We start from the raw sequence: 26,181 nt of genomic DNA on the forward strand, positions 1-26,181 counted from the left end.
TAGTTATCACCATAACTTTTGAATAAAGTGTTTGCAGAACAATCCACATCTTTCATTTGCTGAACTCATTAAGAGAAGCTTAAAGGCATCTTTTTTTCACAAGTATGCAGCACTTAAAGTGGTAAAAACAACTTTGCACAGTTGCACAACAATTCAGTGCAGTAACTCTTGGCACCCTGAGGGTCATAATTGCATACATCTACCAATGATTGTTACAGATGTATGTCTATTAGAACTCCCCAAACAATTTGAACTTTAGTATGGTATTACAAAATAATCTTATTAATATAAATTTACATAGCTAAAAGAATTATATTCAATACTGTTGTAATTTCTGTCATCATGTTATCATTTTTATTGAATTAACCAAACTGTACATAAACAGAGCTGAACAAAACATTAGAGATGCATGCAGTTACATTAAATAACTAAGTAAGTATCAATGTTAATTGTAGGGGTAGAAGGTTAGTTAGTCTCTTCATAGAGCACTTCTCATGATCCTGCATGAGCCCAAAGTGCTGCTTTCTGTAACTCAGAAATCATCTTCGTAACATCAGCATCTTCAACTATACCCTGAAGGACAGATTTTAATTCTAATGAAATCAGGCCAGTTATTATTTATTTAATTAATAACACAGATACAGTGGAAATTGGTAGGTACATAATCCCAATTCCAACCAGGTATATGGGCAAGGAAAAACAAAAATCTACTACAACATGAACACAACATGTATGAGTCACTTATTAATAATGGTTGAATGAGCTAAATAGTGTCTTAATATTTGACAAGTGTCCAGCAATACAGTATTTTGCAACACAGGTATTATCCACTTGTCTAAACTTATTAGGAGTAAAGTCTCTTCAAGATCACTTGGAACAGAGCGAAGTGTCCCAATAACCATTGGTACAACTACAGTAGGTGATTTTCACATCTTCTGGACTCTAATACTCAGATCAGCATATTATTTTTCCTTCTTTTTAATAATCTTAATCCTAAGAGGACAATCTCCAGGGATGGCAATATCAACAAACTTAACAGTCCTTGAAGATTTATCAATCACTGTAATGTCTGGGTGATTATGCGCCAAAGATCAAAGACTAGCTGCAAAGATCAGCAAAATGCAAAAAATAAGTAAAGCTATATAAACTTTCCAGCCATACTGGTGATGCTTTGTGCATATATAAACTGTTAGCCTGAATTTAAAAGAATGAAGCCATTGCAAAACTGGTGTAATTAACAAATTTTAAAATAAAATTTATTGCATAGTAAATCATTTTATCAGACATGGCCTGGTGTAAGCATTAATTATAAGCATCACAAATTATAATTTTATTGATGGAGGTGATGCAATATACATATGTTACTAGGTCTGCAAAAATAGGACATGTGGGCCACCTTACAACAGAAACAAATAAATAAGGCCTAACAACACAAAACACAAATTAGTAGATAAACCTAACAATACAAAAACACTAATAACAACTGAAGAAATTCAACAACTAAAGGTACCATGACTCTTAAAATAGAGTATGAAGGGGGCAGTAGGTGCACGTTTAACATGGCAGTGTTTAAAATTTGAAATCAACTTTGGAAGTGTTGTTTCAGGCATGATAACAAGTGTCCAGAATTAGGAGCATGCACGAAATTTACACATAGTTGAATTTAGGAGCGCAACTCCTTGACAGATGCATGGAGATAATTATTTTGATGAAATTTGCAGGACTGATGCACCATAGGATAAGCTTGATCACCATATTATTATTTTAAGATTTGAGTGACATGGCGTAGTTAGAGCACCAAAAGCAAAAATCTTCTGGAGTTAGGTTCACTTACACTGTAAAAAATGAAGTGTGTCTGACACCAAAAAATGTCGTAGCTGAGCTTTTGCACATGTTGTGTATATTGTGATATTTTGGTGTGTCAGATACACTTCATTTTCTACAATGTACCTCTTATGGAAATCTCGAAATCTCACATGGCTACATGTAATTGAAATCCTGAAGATTTCAAAATCTCATCCCTGGTTTTATCAAGTTTGCTGATCCCTCGTCTGAATCAGTGTAGATTTAATACACTACTATGGTTGAAAAGAATTTATTGCTGTCACTTTCGTTCATCGAGAGTTCATCAAGAAGCAGAAGGAAGGCCAAGACAAACAGCAAATAGTTATCACCATAACTTTTGATGTGTGTGGAAGACCCCTTTTTGCAAATACGGTAACATATACTACATGCATGTACAGAACACACTTAAATCATGGATTAATTGTGACAGTATAAGGGTGCAAGTGCTGTACTAGTTGGACTTTGACACACACGGAGGGCAGAGCTTGGACAGCTTACATACAAGTGATCTCAACATATACTTAGTAAAAAGAAACCAGATGACAAGTCTCAGAGTAAGCGTGACATTCAGACACTTACTTGTTGTTCTGTCTGTGTTCATATAATCAGAGTCAGTAGTCAAGGGAACAAACATTTAGTGCCAAGACCAAGCAAAGTTAATTGCTACATTTCCGTTTCAAAGCTTTCAAACTATTGCACGAGCACTAACAGGTAAGCATTACTCATAAATAGTGAAAAGCTTTCCACCGCTTTTGCATGTAACTAGTAAAGCTATAGCTACATTGTACTACTACCTATGCGAATTCTCTACTTATCCTAGCAGCATCTATCCCTTTGCATATAGAGCTCCTTACAAGGAACAGGTAGGTGAACTAGGTACTGGAACTGATGTAGCTGTATACTGTACTTGTGATGCTGCCTATTGTAATAGTTATGCTAGTAGGCTTTTTGTTAAAATAGTTTGAGCACCATTAATACACTTTGTATGGTTGACCGTTGACAGATGTGCTATTGTTGCTACCTATACAAAGAGGTAGGCACCACCTACTATTGTCTATTATACTATTCATACCACCATACTATTGTCTATTACGTAACTAGCTTATGATGTTAAATTTACGAATAGGTGATTAATAATATCGCAGTTTATCCACCACTTAATTTGCACATATACAGTAGCTAGTAAAGCTACAGCTACAGTGGACTACTACCTGTGTGAATTCTCTATTTATCCTGACAGCATCCATCCCTTTGCATAGAGAGTTCCTTACAAGAAACAGGTAAGTATGTATTGATAGTTTAAGCCTGTACTTGTGATGCCGCCTACTGTAATGGATAGGACCTAAACAAACACATGCTAGTAGCCATTTTGTTAACATATTTTGAGCACCATTGATATACTTTGTATTGTTAGTGGATGTGCTATTCTTCCTGCCCCTATACAAAGGCGTGGGCACCACCATACTATTTTCTGTTAAACTAGATTAAATTACAGTAACCAGTCCTTTCAAATCAGTGCTCTTTTCTAAGTACTACTTTTAAGCCAATCCAAATGAGAATGTAGTTTCCCATCCTCTGCCATCATGCCTGGGCATCTGCACTGTTGAATGTCAAAAATGAAAAACAAGTTAAGTACCAGCTGAATGCAAAGGAAATCCTGGATCCCAAGCAGGCACTTCCCCAGACTGCAAGCTGTCTGTGAATAAAGTCACCATATTGTCTGGAATTTTTCTTCTGTATTTACAGAGTTTTATTAACATGTTTTTGACTCCCCGTTACACAGGCTTTCAGTAGCCTCCTTGCAGGTCTTTTGAGGGATAGCTAGCTACCCAAAAACCATTATGTGCTGCTATATGGAACTTCCTATGGAGCAAGCCTTCCATTTTACATTGCTAAAAAATCCTAGAAAGAATATTGGTCCTAGATGTTGCTAGCCAGGGATAAATCATGTGTAAGTCACAAATTTTCCTGGTCTTTAAATCCTCTCAAGATCGAGATACTTTGAGGAAGAAAGAACCATCATGATTGATATAAAAGGCATGAAAATGCACTTTACAATGTGATACATCCTTATACTCACGCAACCACATAATTATGGCAAATGTCAAAAATGGACATGGCAATTAAAATTACAATAACAAATATTTGTTAGTCCATTCTGGACAGTCCCTAGCCAGAAATATTTTCCCTTGATACTGAAATTGCAATCCTTACAGCTTCGTCAAGAAGCTTCCTATGGACTATGGTGTGACTTTGAGATTAACCAACAAAGGAACTCATGGTGTTATACTATACAGTATCATTTGGAGTGGCCTTAGCCAGCTAGCTTTGAAAAATAATTTTTTGCCTGCATAAAAAGCATAAAGTAAAACAACAGAAAATATAATAGCTAACCAAGTTCACTTATATAGCAGCCCAGTAGACTGTATTCCTCAGAACAGGTATTTATCAACTGGGTGCATGCAAGCCCAGCTCATAATGTGTCTGGTCAGCAATCAATAGTAACTTGTTCTGGAAAATCGACAACTTGTGCTGATGTTAACCAACAGTATGAGAAGCCATCATGTTGACATTATACAGTAGCTACTGTACACTACAAAGTTCAAAAGTGCATGTATTCAGTACCTTGTATAGTAATGTACCATAAAATTAAGGCTTCTCTTATAGAAGTTGGTTAACACTCAATTGACAGTGTTATCAAAACAAGAATGTTGGAGACCCTTTGGGATTGCTTGTATCAGCGAATTCAACTGGCCTCAAAAATATTCCCCTTGAATAGGTTATTACCTCAACTGAATACCTAAAGTGGAGGTCTAATTAGCTATTAGCTAACTTTCAAGAATATAATTTTCACTGTTAGCCCCCCCCCCCCCCCCCCCCCCAAACCTCGACCTCGACCTCGACATCATCACCCTCCCCCCAGTTCAGCGTGGATTCACGAGACGACAGCGGCCCATACAATATAGCTGAGTCTGTGAGTCAACACTCTATTCGTCGTGAAGTCACATCAAACACTGCTTTAATAGGTGGGGTCTATTCTACGGAACGGAACGGAACGGAACGGAACGGAACGATGGACTAAACTGCGGAACGGAATGCTTTCTCAGATTGAAGCTTGCAGCTTACCATTGCTGTACAAGTTATCAGTGGCACTTCCAGCAGGTAATCAAACGTTACCCCAAAAAAGATAAAACGAATTTAAGGATCGATTGTGGGTTCTTGTTGGTTGTCATTAGTAACGAAGTACTAATTGTGGGAATAGCTGACTCAGTGTGTTCATCTTCGGATATATCAAGTAGGGAACTAATGCATGACTTGTTTTTACTAGTATGTGAGTTATTTTTACTTACTTGACTTTAGAATGTACAGTCTGAGGCCCAGCCTTTCTAATCGGCATAAATCAGTATGTGTATAGGGGGATAATAGCTACACTACAAAGGAAACAAGTATGGTGACAAGCTGAATCAACTCAGTCTAAGCAGAATCTAAAGGAATTTTGTGCAGTGTGTGAGGAGCAAACATTCAGATACCTCAAGGAGGCTATATTGTGTGAACATCAATGATTCATTAACAGAGTAGTGGACTATTGTCAGATATCTCAGCCTGAGTACTGAGTTGAATTCTGGATGGGGTTTATTTTAAAGAATGGAATGCTTTCTGAATCAACTTGCAGCTTGGCTAGCTGCTATCATTGCTGAAATTGCATTTTATCAGTGGAACCTCCAGGAAAATGGAATAGGATAATTATAAAACATTAATTGATTGTTTAGGTAATCATCAGTCTAATAAACAGATTATATGGTTGATTGAGTGAGGTATCACTTTCAGAATGTTCAGACGACCAGTGATGAGATGCATGGATTCATCGAATTTTTGTTGTGGTTGGAGACATTAAATGTCCAAAAGCAAACTGACTATAATATTAATTCACTTTCTTTATATTTTCTCAATTTTGAGCCTGTATACAAATAATTGAATTTTCCTTGTCAATATAAATGCTAGAATAAGATGGGAGAGAAACTTATCTTTGTTTACCTATACTGTACAACCAAGAGTTCGTAATACTGATTTGTATGGGCGAGAGTGTCTAACTCTCAGTATGGCCTGTACAAACACCCTGCATAAAGTTCACCTTTCATTAAATCAACACCTTTACTGGGGGATAGAAAACTGTTGATTAGTGTTGCTGAAGAAGGTAAAGCCTTTGTTCTGAAATAAGGCCGAGGTGTTACTTTAAGCAGGGTGTTTGGTGAATGCTTTAAGCAGGGTGTTTGGTGAATACGTTCAAGTTAGACACTCTCCACCTTATTATGAACTCTTGGTATAACTTCAAAGGAAAATGAAGAAAACATACAGATGAATCAATAAAATCACTACAGTAAGGTGAATTACAGACTAGTGAGATCTTGGTTAATTAATGACAGTGGTTGGAGATTAAGTATGGTAGCTTCTTGTTCTTGAATATGTTGCAAAGTGGAAGTACAAATCAAAATGGGATATCAATTTCATTATGAAAAATTTGTATACATAAATAATCTAGCATTACTATTTCATTTGTCCTCCACTTAAACATGCTACAACAGTACTAGTGTCAGTACATTGGCAGTGAGTCTACCTTGAAATCTCAACTCTAGAGTAGATCCAACACAGGACAGCCCGCACTGTAACAAATACATGTGATCCCATTGTAATTTCATGGACCAGCTGGACTGGGAATCACTTGAAAATAGACGAACAAATTTAACCTGTTTTGTTTGAAGTGAAGCATGTGAAATGTTACACTTAAGAAATCCTAGGATTCTTAGGTGGTATGTAATTAATGTGAGTGTTCCATTTCAGGTCTGACTAGACACATTGAAATTACACACACATCCTGGTCCAAATCACGTTTGCCTGGTGGCTATGGGCATGGTTTCACATGCGGCTTATAATAGAGATTTGGCTGATCTTGGAGTTTTGGCATTTAGCCTGATTCAAGGGTAGCAGTCAGACACATCCTTGAATTGTGCAACAGATAAAATCAGCTCACTATTGAATATGGCATTAGTCCACTGCACCAGCTGTTAATATATAAATAACTCCATGCATACACTTCAGTGATGTTTGCAGAATATACCCTCCTTGCGGTCTGCCAAAATATTTGCTCCTCACACACTGCACAAAATTCTTCAAGTTTTAATTCAGCTGGCTCTTTCCTGTTACCAGTATCTTCCTGCTTGCTTTATTTATACACTGACTTATGACTTGAAAGACCGGCCCAGACTGTTTTCTAAAGTCTAAATAAGAAAAACAGCTCACATAAAGTTCCCTTCCGTATGGATGAACATCACTGATACAGCTCATCCCACAATAATACTTCGTTACTAATGACAACCAACAAAAACCCACAATCGATCCTTTACTTCTTTTTATCTTATGTTTAATCACCCACTGGAGATGCCACTACTAACTTATAAGGGAAGTTTCAGCAATGGTAAGTTGCAAGCTTCAATTTTAGAAAGCGTTCCGTTCCGTGGTTTAGTCCATCATTCCGTTCCGTAGAATAGTCCCCACCGCTTTAATACAAGCTAATCCCCTACAAATGAATCTAGCCAACTAGACTAGTTATGCGACATACAACAAACTCACTGAAAATTTGGCCCATTTGGCACTCCATCACTGAGATATAACAACTCAATGTAGTGATCACTGTAACCTCTCAGCTGAGTTCCGTAACATTGCCAAACTTTTAGCTAACGCCTTCCGCTATACAGAGTCTCTGATCCACTTCACTAGTAGCTAGCTACTGTGCTGGATTCTGACTCAAACTGGACTGATGAGCAGGTCGGAGGTAATAATATTGAACTTGAGCGCCACCATAGATATTTAACCCCCGTTAAATATCTATGGCGCCACTGACATGTGTTAGTTCAAGTCATTTGTTTACAACATTGTATTACGTACATACTGTATGTGCAGTACGCACTAGCTAGTTGACCACAAGCCAATAGCTACGTATTACGTAACGATAATGATTTAATATGAGAGACGTCTTATTTTGTTAAAACAATATACCAGTGCACATAGCTAAGTATAGTTTTACAGGGGTATAGACTCAGGGGTACCATGCATTGATAGCTAGCTACCCACAAAGTGGACAGTACAGAAGTCCTGCAACAGTGCAAGACTTACACTATTAAATCACAATACAAAAAAAAACAATAATAAAGCACCTCGTATAGAGCATTTTCAACACGTGATCTACATTACGTAACTTCAAATATCGCCTACGCGTCCGCCATACTGGTGAACCAAGCACTGGTGAACCGCATAATAGTTCGCTCAGTAGTGTGTTTACAGTATTATTCTGGCTGTGGAAAGAAGTCATGGTTGCTGTGGAAGAGAATTGCATCTTTGGCAGTGCTTTAGAGGTTAGGAGGGTGATTAATAAGCACGAAAGGCGCCGGGACTGAGCTGAAAGAAGCCGCTCTTTATAAAGAATCTCGAGGGAATGGGTATTGGTAAAACCGGGAGGGGAGCGGGAGATTTCTTGGTAAAACCGGGACCGGGAGCTGGGAGATCACGTACACAATACTGCAAGCAACTGTTATTTTTGCACTAAAGATGGTTTGTTGATGCAGAAGACTTCCAAGGCCGGAGGAGACGGTCCGGTTGGTCAGGCCTGAGCCGGACCAATAATCTGGAGTTGAACCAACTAGCTGGAACTACATTACTCTCATGCAATCTTTGGACGATCACATCTACATGTAGCTACGTACATTTTACAGATGTTATTGAAAATGCATGACACGAGTAGTTACCTAGTTTCTCAGCCTAACTAAAGCACAGAACTACACGTATAGTACCTCCAATTACCTTACAGTATAACAGCATTCGTATCGTTTCAAGTTGTACAGAAATGATTGTGGGTCCTACGTACAGTATCACGTGTGCTGACTGTTGACACTTTTATCACGTGTAAGGCAGGTGCCTTCTTTGATTCTAAACCAGCACACTTATATCACAATTCAATCTTCATAAAATAATCATTAGCATTCCTTGGCTTGTCTCTCTTGGCTTCTTTTACTGGGCGAAGGGCTGGCAGTGACAAACCAGATGACTCATTCCGCGGCAAGAAGCTGTACACCGTACATACATTACATGGTGGCCATCTGGATGAGATGTTGAGTAGAAATCACTCCTCTCCAACTACCTACTCGTCCTGTCGAGATACTGAGCAAACTCTCAGTCTTACCTACATCGCGCCATTTTCGAATACGGATTGGTCTCATGACTGTCCACCCGCAGTATATTTACGTGATGATCCGTTCACTTCATACAAACCAGTATACTGTATTTTTGTAGCTGTGTAGCTTTTTATTGTAGCTGTGTGAATTCACTGTATAGTCCTAGCTAAAGGGGGCCATGCTGCATGCATGGGGTCCCTGTGAAATTTGGGGAGAAAGTTGCAAGTTGCTAACTAATTTTACTTTAAAATTAAGCATCAGTTTTAAATTTTAAGGCATTTTCAAGCCTTTAAATAGTAAAAATTCTGCAACTCCAGGTGGTTGCACCCCCAGACCCCCCTTGAACTTCTAATTGCTAGTTATAACTAAATGAACCATACAGCAAGTTTCATGCTGTGTCCCCTGTATGTCAGGTCTACAATTATACATAGTATAGAAAGTCTGAAGAACAACAGATAGGCTTGAGCATATTTATATAGCTAGCTAGCAGTGAAATATCACTAAAATTGCATATCTGAGTGTCTAATTTTCAAAAATTTCCTGTGGGGGTATGCCCCCAGACCCCCCTAGAATGCTCGTGCTTCGCACTTCGCACACTGTACAACAGCTCCTCTCCCATTGGCATGTATATAGTAGCAATTTCAACATTATAGTCAATGGCCTGACCAACTCAATTTTTCCTCCTCCGGCCCTGGAAGAGGACTCATGCAAGTAGTCTCCCCTCCTTCCAAACATGAGAACGAACTAGCTATAGGCTAGGGAATTGTAATCGTGCCGATTGCAATAGCTACTGTACTTTTTACAAAAAGATCGAAATACTCTAATAGAGCAGTCAGCCACTCTAACAGAACAGTCTCATATTCTGTCTCTCAACTGCAATAACAAAGTGAACATTCTTAGAGCTTTCAAATTTTAAAAAAAAATATCATTCTCCCAGAATGTCACCTATATCATTGTATTCCTCTTGTATAGCTGTATATGCTTCACTCTATGTATGACTTTCATGCTATAAGTTCACCCAGACTCTTTGACCTGCTCCACTTCCACTGATTTTATTGTACCAAGTTATTATTGCTCTGCATAGTTGTGTAGACAGTTGCTAGATCCAGAGTGCGTGCACTTTCACAGTTATGTAGCTATTGTCAGTTTATAAATTCAATAGATATTTGGAGTTTGTACAGCAAGAAATTTTGTTTGTCAGTTAGCAATAAAAGTTTCTTAAATTATCAGACTGATTTGATTTATAAATTAACCTCTGACAATTGGCAACTACCATTCTTCCTTGTCAGAGCAGCATACAATACAGACAAAATAATGAACATCTACAAGTACAAAACTTAACACATGGATACAAATGCAACAATTAACTTAAGGCAGATTATTGAACAAATACACGAAAACAAACAAACAGCAAGAACAGACATAACAGAGATTGGTCTGAAGTTGCCAGGATTGTCCAAAGCACCATGCACCTTTATGAACTGGAGTATATATGAACACTTCTTGTCTATGAAGGAACAATTCCACTCTGCAATGAACATTAATAGTATAAGGTAGCCATGCAATGGAGTAGCTTATCTCTTCAGAAACCTAGCAGACAGGCCATCTGGGCCTGTGGACTTCCTAGGATCCAGAGAGTTCAGATGAGACAGGACCAAAGATTCAGAAATCCGGCTCAGCAAAAGTGAATGGATTAGTGTCACATGAAGTAGCAGGTAAATAATTGCAAAGTTGTCAGCAGATTGATGTGATGAAGTGACTGCCACAGTAGGAAAATGTTTCTTAAGAGAGTCTGAAGTAAGTGAATCATTCAATGCTGCTTTTATGGTATTAATTCTTCCAATCATGTTATTAACACATGACTACAATTTCTGTAGACAATCCTTGCTCTGAAACACTGATGACTGAAAATGATCTATCTTGGCTTGATGTAGCTACCATGACTTTGAGGACAAATTTCCATTCCTATCCCATCTAATAATAGAAAAGAGATTCAGATAGTTACATCATGCAGTTGTTCTTGGTCCTTTTCTTTACTAGAAAAGCAAAAACATGTATTATTGTCTATATATATATATACATTGACCATGCATATCTCTGGAATGCTTCAAGGTATCAAGTTAATATATTTAACACAAGATATATAGGTAAATTAATATCCATTGTCTTATATATTCTAGCTACAAAAGAGAAAAATTGACCAATTGAAAAAGGATGCGTGCGCATAAAAAATGAGTATATAGTGAATACTGTGGCAAATAGTGAACTTCACTACAAATTCTTAGTCAGATGCTCACCATTTTCCATGGTAGCTATATATTCACTGCTGTCAAAGTTGGATCACATTTATGATGTCAATTCATCAGGATGGATTAACCCGGCAAATGAATTAAATACAGTATAGCTACCATCATTATTAAATCAGTGGAACTAGCCATAGCATGAGAAGGACAACAGTGACAATACTAATGGATTGGACTTATAGAATATAGTGCTCACATCAGCATGCATCCTTTCAGGGACTGTGCATGGGGACAGAACTCAAAATGAGAATTTTCCCAAGAAAAATTTTGATTTAGTAGAATACAGTAATTAAGTATAGCAAAGCATATGAGGTGGAGCAGGTCAAAGAGCCTGGGCAAACTTATAACAATGAAAGTCACATATGCTAGATTAAGTAATCATTTAAAGTCTCTAGTTCTTGTTAGGTTAGGTAATCCAAAGGTTGCAGCACATGTTGCTGTCAGACCTTCAGTGCTGGTTACTGTAAAGTGCTAATAATAATAATAATAATATGGAGTTTGAAGCATACAACTACAGTGATGGGTGACTTTAATTTGAAAGCCCTAAGACTATACTCTTTTACTTATTACAAATAAATTAACAAACTATACTGGCCGTTAAGAGACAGAATATGAGACTGTTCTGTTAGAGTGGCTGACTGCTCTATTAGATAGGGTCCGCAATCCGAAAAATCAACTTCTACAAATCAATCTCCCTACCATTAATTGTGGGATGTTCATTGTAGTATCCCATTGCTTGATCCACCATGAAACCGGAGGCACGATTGTTGTCTTCACAGAAATATCATTTTCAGTATCTCACAAGATGCAAGATTTATTTTTAAAATTTCGTGCTCAACACAAAGGACCGGATGAAACTTGCTACTTAGCCAAATCGTATCCAGAGTTGTTGTAGTTGAAAACTACGCACAGAAATAAGTAAATGGTTTGCTGGGTGCCCGGCACAGGGTTGCTTTCTTTGAAAAAACAGACAAAGAAATACGAAGTTTCGAATTCAAACTGCCCTACCACCCAGGGCAAGAGAAGCCAACTCTTCCTCATAGTGTTTCGATACGGTTGGGTGCATAGTCTGTCTATGCTGTTAGTTTGGAAAAGATCTGAGACTTCTCACCATCTGGGTGACGAGCGTAAAAATTTTTTGCAGCATCAAAGAATTGTGTTGCGAATTCTACCCATTTCCAGCGCTTCTGCAGCCACAACAATCATCAATTATAGACTAAAACTATGGCAAAAGATGTCCCTGAACGTTTGGTAACAGCGGTTGTCAATTATTATTTCATCCACAGCTTCCACGCCTTGCTCTAAGCTATGCATCAAGGGAGGCAGCAAAATCGTCCAAATTTGACTTCACCTCTAACGCTCCACAGCAGTTTCAAATCTTCACTAGATCACCCTACATCACCATTATGCTTCAAAACATCCCAAAACAAACCGAAAAATGCACAAAATCTTTCATTTTTTTTATTCGAGCTGGGTGGAGCTCCTGGTGAGCTGCTGGTATACTGCATCATATGAAATCACAGAAACACCAACTACTACTACTACCAAACGTTTTGATCCATCATTTATCATCATTCTAAACAAAATTAAGTGACCAGTGTGGCATCAGAAGTACTGGAAAGCACTTTGGTACCATTGAGAGAATCCCTTGAAATGACGCACGAAAATTTTGACGTTCTTAACCCAGATGGTGAGAAGTCACAGATCCTTTCCAAACTAACAGCATAGACAGACTATGCATCCAACCTTATCACATCACTATGAGGAAGAGTTGGCTTTTCTTGTCTTGGCTGGTAGGGCAGTTTGAATTCGAAAATTTGTGTTTCGTTTTCTGCTTTTTGAGAGAAAGCAACCCTGTGCCGGGAACCCAGTGAATCATTTGCTTATTACTGTGCGTACTTTTTAACTACATCAACTCTAGATAATATCTAGCTAAGCAGCAAGTTCTATCCTGTTCTTTGTGTGGAGCCCGAAATTTTAAAAATAATTTTTTCATCTCACGAAATACTAAAATCGATAGTTCTGTGAAGACAACAACCGTGCCTCCAGTTTCATGGCGGATCTAGCAATGGGATACTACAATGAACATCCCACAATGGTAGGGGGATCGATTTGTGAAAGTTGATTTTTCGGATTGCGGACCCTATATTAGAGTACTTCGATCTTTTGTAAAAAGTACAGAGCTATTGCAATCGGCTCGATTGTGCTGAATTCCCTAGCCTATAGCTAGTTCGTTCTCATGTTTGGAAGGAGGGGAGACTACTTGCATGAGTCCTCTTCTGCACCAACAAACCATCTTTAGTGCAAAAATAACAGTATTGTGTACGTGATCTCCCCTCCTTCCAAATTATTTCCCCTCCTTCCAAAAAGTAATTTCAATTATACTATCAGAAATTACTTTTTGCAGCGAGTTACCCACACCCTTATTTAGGAATTCTCTTAGACTCAAAAATGTCATTTACACCTCATATCAATCAAGTTATCTCTAAAGCAACAAGGATGCTAAACTTTGTTAAACATAACCTTTATAGATGTTCTGCAGAAACTAAATGTTTAGCCTACACCAGTATAGTGAGACCACTGTTGGAGTATGGATCAGCAGTATGGGACCCCTACTTGCAGAAGGAGATACAAAGTATAGAAATGGTACAACGACGTGCTGCTCGTTGGGTCAAGTCAGACTACCGATATAACAGTAGTGTTACATCTATGTTAGCAGATCTACAATGGCCATCACTTCAACAACGACGATATGTGACTAGATTAAAAGTCTTCTACAACATTGTTTACTCCTCATCAGTCTTAACAGTCCCAAATTATTTCACTAACACCACATATCCCACCCGCCACCACCACCCCTTCCATTTTGAGATTCCGTTTGCTAGAACAGATCATTATAAATTCAGCTATTACCCCAAATCTATCCGCGATTGGAACAATTTACCAACTGACACAATAGAATCCCAATCTCTACAAGTATTTTTAGATAAATTATAACTGACTCTTATCTATGTGATTTGTAATGTTTTTCCTTACCTGAACATATCAGTTTGTAACTGAGTGTGTTTTCAGTAATCATAAATTATAAATTTATAAATTATAAATTATCTCCCAGCTCCCGGTCCCGGTTTTACCAAGAAATATCCAGGTCCCGCTCCCCTCCCGGTTTTACCAATAACCGAGGGAATTTCTCGTGATAAACATCCGTTTCTTGGTATCCCTGACAAGAGTGATCATTCCAGTATGTAGTGGTTCAATGTCAAAGGAATGGGATGGGTAAGGCTTTTCAACATTTCCGCGTAAGGGGGGCACTAACTAGCTTTGTTTGTTATATTGCAGCTGGGCGAATTTTTTTTTGGGCCCACTTTGACTTAGAAAATTTTTCACTTCATTTGTGAACTTATCGTTTTCATTTGTTTTACGGAGTCACATTTCTCGGTTGAATGGAATGACATAGCCAGTGTATTCCTTACGATATTGTGAATTCTATAGACAGCTACGTGGGTGAACATTTCCTTCCTCAACATGGCACGTCTTCTCGCAACATGTGGCCATGGGATGACTGCATGAGGCCAGACTAGCTGGGAGTGATCGTAAGACCGTGTCACACTGAAATACAGTTAGTGGCTTGTGAAATTGAATGTCGTCTATGTATTGTGACAGTTCAGTTAAGCTGCAATTGTTGGTTAGTTGCATGCTCTGAAACTACATGAGTAGCTATCTGGCTTACACGTGGATGTCATGGGTTAAGTTTGTGACCCCAGTAGTTGGTTTGTTTGATTGAAATAATATCTAATCATGTCAGTGAAGTGGAATTAGTTAGCAGGGCCGCCAAGAAAATTTAGGGGGCCTGTGGCTAATCAAGAATGTGGGGCCCTATAACTACAGTTAATGTAGCTTTGGGACCCAGGGAAAATTTCCCCAGTTGCCACCCGTCAGTGGTCCTGATAATTAGCATCACTTACTCTGCTAGTATTTGCATCAACTGGGTTAATGGAAACAGAAGTACTCTCACTTTTGCTATAGCTATGTGAGAAACTGTGATAAAATCAAAACTAATAATGATTGCCTGCCAACCTGCATAATTGGAAGTCTTTAAAATAGAAGTCTATTGCAAGGTGTAGTAGCAATGGGAAGGGATGGTGCTCATCAAAATAGCCTTACGAGATACTCTAATAGAGCAGCCATTTTACTCTGATAAATCAGTCCGAATTTTTTTGTCAAACTGCCAGATCACTACTAGAGGAATGAAAACTTTATGAAACGTAATATTAATTTTGTATGGCCTAATTGTGGTCACCTACCTATTTTGATTAAGGAAGGGCACAATGGTGGATTCAACACTGCCTTCATTGACCTGTTATTAGTGTTGAAAAGAAGAGTTGTATATAGTAACATTAGCAATGTGGAAAGGGATTTGTCCGCTTGCTGCTCACTCCTCTGATAAAATTTGTATATTATCAAAAGTGAAGCTTGTGGTGGTTATAGACAAAAGTTCTAAATTATATACTCGTTTGTGAAGTAAAATTTATTGCCTGGTAATTTTGTCCAACTAGTTCATACAAATGTTTTTGAATTTACCATTTTTAATAATTATAGGTCCACCCGATCATATCAACTGTTGAAAATACCCTATGTCAGCTTTGTTTGTATCAGGTTGAAAAATGTAGTGAACAAGCAGCAGATACAGCTGTACAAGTTTCTGTAGAGGTATGTACAAACTTGAACGTCATACAGTGGTCTCATAATATCCTAAACACATACACTGTATGTTTACGTATACAGAATTTTGGTTTCACACTATTCCATTTAGATCACAAATGATTATTGTTGAAGAAAACGTTTCTTCCAGTTTATCATATCAAATTGGTTTGAGAATAATAGCTAATATTGATAGTTCAACATAACAAAAAGTTCTATCGTGGCATTTTGAATTATTGTACTGGCAATTTCACCAACATGCATTGGCACTACTACTGAATTGCTGTATATGTGCCCCCCAAGTTTTGCCTTAGGCCTTACCAACTTAATTAGCTATTTCACAGGCCTGACCGACCCATATTTTGTGTATAGATTAAAATACAGTATATATTTCTTGCCTATGTAATACTCTGACGAAGTCTGACCAGTTAGTGAACCAGTGATTCTGTACCCCACAACATGGTAGCTAACTAGTCTAGACAAGTACACTATAGTTTCTGGAATCTGGACTCCACTCTAGCAATATATGCTTCCAAAGCTACTTTCATGCAAGGCTACCAAATTTGAGAAAATCTGGCAGCAAATTCTTGCTGCCTGGACAATTTAAAAAGTAAGAAAATCAGTATGTGGTTACAGCTTTATCTTTGTGAAGTTACAATGTTTGAACACTTTTATTCCATACATGATGTCTAAAAATCTCATGCATTTTGCATGAACATATGGGATTCTTGCAGATATTAATCAGTACATGAATATTGCTAGACAAAATTCTCCATTAAACATGCCAATACATGCATTAACTGTGTACCTATTAAATGCATACATTAATAAGTTTTGTGTAGCATTTTATAATGTGCACTATAGCAGTATAGCAGTAGTTGTAAACACCACTACTATAGTCAAGTATGTATACACAGACCTTCTATTGCCTCAAACTTCCATTGATTGAACAATAGTCCCTCAAAGAAGTTGGCCAAGGCTGAAACTTAAAAGGAAGAACACCACCAGGAGTTGAGCCTGTGGCTTAATGTGGCGCAAAATGGGAAAACTCACCATGTTCATATATGGTAAGGATTAACAGACCAAGAGCTCTTTCTTGATTTTATGGGTGATGATGCATGGCTGTTCTTAGTTGATGCAGTGATTTGTCTTATTCCATTATATAAAGTAGGGTGTGCAAAATTCTTTAATACACACTTCATTTTTCTTTTTATGCATACACAGATGTGCATATAAGCATTGCATGACTTGCCCTCTATGTGGACATGACAAGTATGCAAATACAGCAAAAACACGAAGTGGCTTCCTTCAATATAGTCGAGTGAGTAATGTCGGTCTCAAACTCAGCTAAGATGACCTTCACGATCCTATCAATAAGACCACCTTATTACATGACCATGTCAAGGAAGTCCCAAACATAGCTAAGGTGTACTTCATGATCTCATTAATAGGACCACCTCATTATAGTGACCATTTCAAGTAGGTCCCAAACATAGCCACAGTGTACTTCATGGCCTCATTAATAAAGCCACCTCATTATAGTGACCATGTTAAGTAGGTCCCAAAACATAGCTAAGGCATACTTTATGATCTCATAAATAAGTAATTATTGACACCATTCCAAAAGTGGCCACATTGTATACTACACAGATTTCAGGACTCTGTAATTCTGGAAGTAAAATTAAATTTTCAAAATACCTGCAGATGCATCATTTAAAGTAGTAACCACCAAACCATTCAGTCATGCGATTAAACTTCCCATCTACACCACTGAGACCAGTCACCTCTCTGCTGCTGTAATAGGTTATAGTGTGACAGATACTTGCATAGTCATATTCCTGGCTCAGTGTTGCCACATATATGTAACAATACACATTGGCAAACATGCCACACACTTTGTTTAAGTATACCCATGTAAATGTTTCTGGCAAGTGGAATGCACTGAATTTCACAAATCAGATTCCACAGCATTCATGGCATCATTCTTATGGCAAAATATGTGTGTATCTTGAGTACTAATTTTACCATCCAAATACCAAAGTACTATTACTTTTTAAATCAGATATTTCAACCACTGATCCCACTTCATACATGCATGCACATTTAAAGGATTTGTATATGTGTAGCATGGGTGTGAGGTTTAGCAGGGCTACATTCTTGGAAAGACTTTTACAAGATCTGATAGTGAGCTTTGAGGCTTAAAAGGCTTCTACTGCATAGATTGAAAGGCCTAATTTTGGCCAATTGCTGCTCTGGTATCTTACTATGCTGTGCACTTTACACTAAATGTAATTCCATCATACGTACAGTAAACCTGACATTCATCAAGATAGGATTTGCAGCGTGACGTAAATCATCGTAATTGCTAAGAAACCGTAGCTGTCGACCGTGTTTTGGGACAGTGTTGTGGCTGAAAAGAACTATCTCAGGATTTGGTACAGGCTGTAATGAAGCGAATCAGTGTTGAATTGTGTTGTAAATACCACCCAGCTCATTAAAAAAGGTGAAGTGGTGAGTAATGTATCGAAATTTAATTAGCCACCTATTTCACAAAGCCAATGATAAGATCTTCATATTTCGAAACCAGCCCTGCTTCCCGGTGCCACTATACCCAGCGCTTAGTGAATAAATCTAGTTACCTTCATTCTGACCCAATATGCGCCATAGAAAGTTGTCCCAAAACATGTCCACCTACCAACCGTTGCTTCACACATGCAAGTCCTCTATTACATGGCTGATGCAACAAACAGTGTCAAACTATAGAAGTACTCTGGATTACAGAGGTGTCTGATTAGAGCAGTTTCACTGTAGTACGGTTATGTAGAGGTGTCCAATTAGAGCACAAACTGCTCTAATTGGACACCCCTGAATCCAGAATACCAACTACTGAGTAGCTGGATACAATGACTGACATCCACTAAACTGAGACACTCAATCGTGCAGTCTCAAAGCAGCTTTAACTGTCACACCATGTACATCAGCTTCACAGTGCTCACTACCTTATGAGTAGTAGCCTTCATTCCCAGCTTTAGTCATTCAGGCTTCAATCGATCTTGTCACAGTCGTCATGGTTGCCAGTGTGAAAACATGTCTTGTTGAGGAGGGAAATGTTCACCTACGTAGTTGTCTGTAGAGTTCAAAACATCGCTTGAGGAATAGATTTTGATGTGCTATTCTGTGCCATATTCAACCTGAGATTCAATCTGGTCCGAGATCTGGTCAAACCAACTTGACTTTCCGTAAAACAAACAAAAATGGTAAGTTCACAAAATGTGAAAAATTTTCTAAGTCAAAGTGGGCCCAAAAAAAAATTCGCTGCAGCTGGTCAGCGCAACAACCGAGGCAACAACCTTGTTGGCCTTCTCTGCACCATATTATCAGGCGAAATTTTAAATTACGTAATGAAGATCACGTGTTGAAAATGCTCTATATAGCTAAATAGCACAGATGTAGAAATTGTAATATTAGCTAATTATAATTGTAATTTTTAAACAGGAGGCCCACTCAGTAACCTAATACTGATTTTCAGTGGAGTCCTGTTAGAAAAGAAGACTAGAGTAAAAACACAAATACAACTATAGATACACACCAAAAATAATTGTACATGCACACACACACACACAAAGCCAATCCAAATAAACAACACTTATCTACTATTCATGATGTCAATAGTTTTTTTTTGAAAGAAGAAAGAGAAGTAGCCTCCACAACAGTTGATTGTAGATTGTTCCACAGAACACATCCATGATAATAAAGGGACCTTTTCCCAAAATTGGCCCGGTAGCTATACACCCTGGGAATAAAGAGATGATTGGTGTTATGGCCAAAATGACCAGTTATGTGTTTAGAGTATCAAAAAATATCTTGTAAATATGGTGGAAAAATTTGTGCATGGACTTTAAAACTTGAATAGCAGTATGATAACATCGACACTCTGTTAAAGTAAAGGAAAATCTAGAGGTAATAGATGATGGAATTTTTTAAACAAAACTGGAATGCACTCTTTCAGTCATACTGGTCGATTTAGCAGTAGTAGGACACCAAACAACATCACAATAAAGAGTTGCAGTTTATAGATTCAAGTCCAAGGTGGCTCTAGAATTAAAAATCCTGGTGAGCAGCCTGTTCCCTAACTTACAAAAAACCATGGCAACATCTTGACTGGATGTCCTGTTACTCTTGATCAAGGCAGGTGGTATACTGTACCTGGAGACATGATTCAGTATTACAGGTTCTTGTTCATGGACTCCAACAACATTTACCTGACATTTTAAAACTCTATGCTGACCTTCCAAGGATATCTTGCTAGTGTCTGCCCTGAGTGCCCTGCTAGCACCATTCCATCCAATCTTTCCTACAGGCTGTGTTGGTTTCCAATAATTCCATCTGTTTGTTGAACTAATTAACTATCCCCACCAATACTCAGCAATATCTTTTGGCTACTATGGCTCGAATGGCAGATCAATATGGCCGTTTACAATATGATCAGGCCTTAGCTTTCTGACTTATCTGTTGATCTTATTTCCATCAAGATGTTGTTTGGGTCATTGTTATTGTTATTAGTGCTTTACAGTGACCGGCACCATTATGCTGGATACAATTTCCCGAATGGTCAGTGCTTGGGAAGTGACAAAAAAGACTATAATTTGAGCAGGTAAATGTCAGGTAAATGCTGTTGGAGTCCATGAACGAGAACCTGTAATACTGAATCATGTCTCCAGGTACAGTATACTACCTGCCTTGATCAAGAGTAACAGGACATCCAGTCAAGATGTTGCCATGGTTTTTTGTAAGTTAGGGAGCATGACAAAGGGTACATTTAGGGATAGTAATGATGTTCCACCTAACCTGGTTCATACGTAGGGATTGGTGTAGTATCACAACCAGCGCATAGCAAAAAGGACAGCTGTTTCTCAGGGAGGCCATACATCAATCTCTTCCACGTAACTGAATTGCAAAACTGAAGTGATACCTAAACAGATTGTGAAGGATTGGCTGCAAAGGGTTGTTGGTCAGTCCCGTTATATACCCACAAGCTCTTTGGCTTGCTTTGTTTACGGAGCTCCTGAGGTGGCTCAACTGCAGTGTATATACATACTGGGTTATGCATGTATATATATAGTCTAGCTAAGCCACATGTCAGAAATTTTATCTTGAAATTAAAGACACTTTAGCAAACAGTTTGTTAATTTTTTAATAACAGTGTTTCAGTTCATGTGCTAATGTATGTATCATACTAAGTGACCTGGTGCAGTTAGCATACCATTAATATGAAGTTCATACTCGCAGTGTATGTCCTAATAAATTGTCCTGAAATCAGGCCGGCATGTTCACGCTGACATGAACAGGCAATTTATTTCTATTAGCCATTCTGCAGCAATCACGTGATAAATCACCTGCCCACATGCAAATGGCGGTCTGAGTGCAGGATGCTGAGGAAAACAGACATAGCCAAGTCAGCTTAGGCCATGCACATCTCCTAATAATTATATTAAATTATCTGTTTTCCCTGGTGTCCTGCACTCAGCCGGGCCTGATATTAATTTGCATGCAGGCATACAGGAAATTTATTTCCATTATTGCATGATAAGATTAGCAGCTTTTGTATATAAGTAATTCCCTCCAAATACCAACATACCAACTAGATTAGATTACAATTTGACTAACATTACCCAAGCATTCTCCCAAACAGATCTACCGCTTGAACGAAATTTTATCAGAGATTGTCACAGGCTTGGAAATTCAATAAAGCTGCAACTAAATCAAGACCTATCTTAGTAACTTTTCTCCGATCAGGAGATGCTTCTTTGGCTTTATCTAAAATCAGCTCATTCAAATGTCCCAGTCTGTATTAAACCTGACCTCTCACCACTGAGAAGAAAGACCTTTGGAAACAGTACTTATGAAAGAGCATTGGTCCCTAATCCAAAGAGGAGCAGAGAGAAGATACATCAAGATACAAAATGGAGTTTTATTTGTCAACAACAAAATAATGTTATGGACATCTCAAGGGTTTAGATTTTTGCTGAACCAATTACAATCCCCCACTTCATGTAAATACCTCTGCTAAATACCTCACAAAGTGAAACATTTACATGACAGTTTATCCTGGATAAATCAACAAAATTTAAAGAAAGACATGAAAGTATGTGAAAAGCTAGTTAGAGTCTGGCTGGAATGCTTACCATATTGCCAGGAACCGGTAAATTGCAGATTGAAAGAGGCACATTATAATTATTACGCTAGACTATTCAATAGCCCATTTTGTGGGAATTACCACCAATTTTGGAAGTATATAAGGGCCAAACGACAGGACAAACATTATATTCATACCACACTTGTAGATGGGCAACCTATTAGTATATAGTTCAAAATAATAAAGCAAATGCTCTGAATAATCATTTCAAGTCACTGCATATTCAAAAAAGAAAACCTGTCAACAATACCTACAATAAGTGATACAATTAATGCCATACATATAACACGTACTTTCAACACTCATTGTACAAAAGTCTAGCGGACCTGACCTTATCTCACCATACGTTCTAAAACATTGTGCAAATGAAATTGCTCCAGTTATACAAGTGATCTTTACTCGATCATTGTCTTTATCAGCTCATTTACCGAGTGATAGACTATCAGCTAATATTTGTCCTGTATACAAAGCAATTACCAACCTATATCCTTAACCTCTATCTGTGCTAAGACTATGGAACACATTATTTACCATTCCACCATGGACCATCTTAACCAAAATAACGTTTTAATTGAAAATCAGCATGGCTGTCAAGTTTCAATCAAATCACTCCAACTTGAAAGTGTTACTCAACTAATCACTCTAAACGAAGATATATCCTATGCTCTTGACCATCAAAAGCAAATTAATATAATCCTCTTAGACTTCTCTAAAGCTTTTGATATGGTCCCACATCAGTGACTTCTAAAACACTATGAAATTAACAACAATACTCTTACATGGATTGAATCTTGGCTCACTAGATGCTCACAATACGTGGTTTTAGGTGGTGAAACTTTTAACCCTGTAACAGTTTTGTCAGGAGTACCTCAGGGCACTGTCCTGGATCCCCTGATGTTTCTATTGCATATAAATGACATCACAAAAGAGCTCCTCTTTGGATGTTCGCAGATGATTGCTTGCTTTACAGAATGATTATTAACAGACAAGATACCACCAAGCTCCAACAATATTTGAACAAATTATCTGAGTGGGCTAACACACTTAGCAACTAAACTATTAATGTCATCAAATGTGCTGTAGTGAGGTGCACAAGGACCTTTTCGCCCATCACACATACGTAATTACATAATAACCACATATTAGAAGTACCTGAACAATATTCTTATCTAGGTATCCTGATTAACAAATCATTATCCTGGTCCTCACACATATCATCACAGTAGCAAAGGCAACAAAAACTCTAAATTTTTTGAAACGTAACCTCAGTAATTGCTTAAGAAAAGTTAAGGAATCACCATACCTCACAATGTTTAGACCACAAATGGAATATGTGTCAACTGTGTGAGATCCATACTATAATTCACATATCCAACAATTAGAGAATTCATGCAGCTATTATAGTAGATTTTAGCTCAGTTTTAGCAATGTTAAGTGAACTATCCTGGCCATCTCTTGAGACCTGTCAGAAGATATTTAGATTATAAGTTCTACACAAGGCACTGTATCACCAGCTTGCTATCTCTATTTCATCATATTATTTACCATCAATGAGAACAACCAGATCATATCACCCATTACATTTTATCATACCATCTTCATCCACAAGGTCATATCAGAACAGTTATTTTCCAGAACTATTAAAGAATGGAACACCTTGCCACTTAATATCATTGAAACCTCTGACTCTGATTTATTTACATCATTTTAATCACATAACTGCACTTGTTATTAGATGATTGGTTTGTGCATTGTAACTCTTTTTCCTGAACATACCAGTAGAGCTGACTGCTTAGTAATAAATATATAATATTGTTGAATCATCATCATTTTCAAGTCATTGTTTGCCTGGCAAAACCATCAAGAGAAAGCATGTTTTAAGCATGCACAGCTTTTTATTATTGTGCCTGGCCATGCCGGCAAACAATGGCTTGACAAGCTAAGTTTGTAGCCACCATAATTACCTTTTAAGTTGCAAAAGTAGCACAAATGTGAATTTATGCCAACTTGATAGCACACTGGCATGCACATGAACTGACACACCCTTAATGCAAGATCACTTTTTACTGAGCCTGTACAGTATGCAAGTATATAATGGAAGAATACAAAATGTATTTGGAGTAGCCTTCAGATTCACTTTAATCATTTAGATTAGCTTATTACTAGCACGTGCATTATCTGATTTTATAGCTAAACTACTGTACCTCCTGCACTATATGTAAATTGACCCGACGTCAGTGTAGCTAAAGCTGTGAAGCTACATTGTATACATTACATCTGTAAAGCAATAAAAAAGAATGCTTTAAAGTTTGGCCATACACTAATCAAAGTTACATGTTTCAATCCACCACTGTATTATTTAGTAGTGAATTTCACTACTAATTTCTACCACAGTACTCACTATTTTTAGTAGTGACCTTCACTACTTCTGTGTAGTCACCTTAATGCAGTAGTGAATATCAATTATCACTACATGGTGGTCACTAATTTGTTTTTTTTTTGCTGTAAAATTTAAATAACTTATCATAGAATAAGGTATGTGGGAAATATTAGCATTTGGCAAATTACATAATGTGAATGGGTCTGTGAAACCAGTCATGTGGGTACAAGCTGATTTACATACCATGATTGCCAGATCATATATCTCATTATTGGAATAGAATATCTGACTTGTAGGTTATTATCAAGTCAATTTTTATGTTTACTTGGAAACCAAAATAGTGTAATGACACAACTTTTGAAACATTGGTATGGTAGGTGGTCTCTTATCAAAAAGGTGATTACAAAGTCGGCTTTGTTGTATGCTGTTCACTGTTCTCATTTCACATGTGGTTTGTACTTAATTAGTGGCCCACATAATGAGCATTTACAAATCAAATAATTATGATGAAATGAATAGGTATAGTGTGTGCATAGATTAAGATACCCATGGCAACGATCATGTAACACCAAGGTACTGGCTTGTTGCTGGTAGCACATGGACTGACAATTGTCAATGTTGTTTCAATGCTTATGTGGATATACCACAGCTAACCATATATATTACTGTTGTTTTTTTATTTTTTTTATTTATGCTTTACAGTACAAATGCTGAAGGTCTGTAGGACACCTGGTCCTACAGCCTGCTCAAAGTTTGCTTAGTAGAATGTTGTCCAGCTTCACACTTGCCATTTGAAGTATCCAATTATAGCCATAACAGAGCAATGAATGATCTTTATGATGGCCACCAATTGGCAAATGCAGGAGCTAGGTGATTGTTCCTGGGCATATGTACTTTAGTGAATTATACCATTAAACTGGATGTGATCACATAATATTATAATGCATGCTATTGTGCATAGACATACACTTATACAAGAAGTAGTACTCAGTTGGTCTTTTTGCCCCTTGGTGGACTGTATACTCTCCACACAAGTGGTTGTCATGCATTATTAAACCCTTTAAATCAGTATTACTACCAAATATTCCAATGTACACAACTGAATACAGGCATTACCTACCAACCATCACAAAATGTGGTTTTTGTAGGTAAGAAGTGTTAATGCTATAAGAGAGTTTTAAAATACTTTTATATCTGTATCACAGGAATACTGAACTGATAATCTAGCAGCCATCTTGATAACTAATCGAAACACAAAATAATCTGGACAAGGGAACAAGTATTAAAATATTTGTGATGCCTAATTGTATTAGACACCATACCATCATAGGTAACTAGGTATATAGTTGTGCTTTATAGGAAAATTACATCACTTCTGCTTTCTCAATGCTAAAATATACATCATGCAGTAGCTACATCAGTAGTTCTATTTGTTCTCTTATCAGTACACCTCTAGTTGGATTTATTAACAACATCCATGACAGACCCTGAACTCTGAAAGACACTCCATATTATAAGTGCTGACAAAGA

At 37.6% G+C, this 26,181-nt stretch overlaps 1 protein-coding gene across 3 annotated transcripts in view; it reads right to left on the bottom strand.

The window, feature by feature from the left end:
• The window catches only part of LOC136264338 (mucin-17-like), a 330,828-nt gene that overhangs the window by 276,424 nt on the left and 28,223 nt on the right, over positions 1 to 26,181 (bottom strand). The window lies entirely within an intron of this gene.

This window comes from Dysidea avara, chromosome 1 (genome assembly GCF_963678975.1).
Source record: "Dysidea avara chromosome 1, odDysAvar1.4, whole genome shotgun sequence".
NCBI classification, from domain to species: Eukaryota; Metazoa; Porifera; class Demospongiae; order Dictyoceratida; family Dysideidae; genus Dysidea; species Dysidea avara.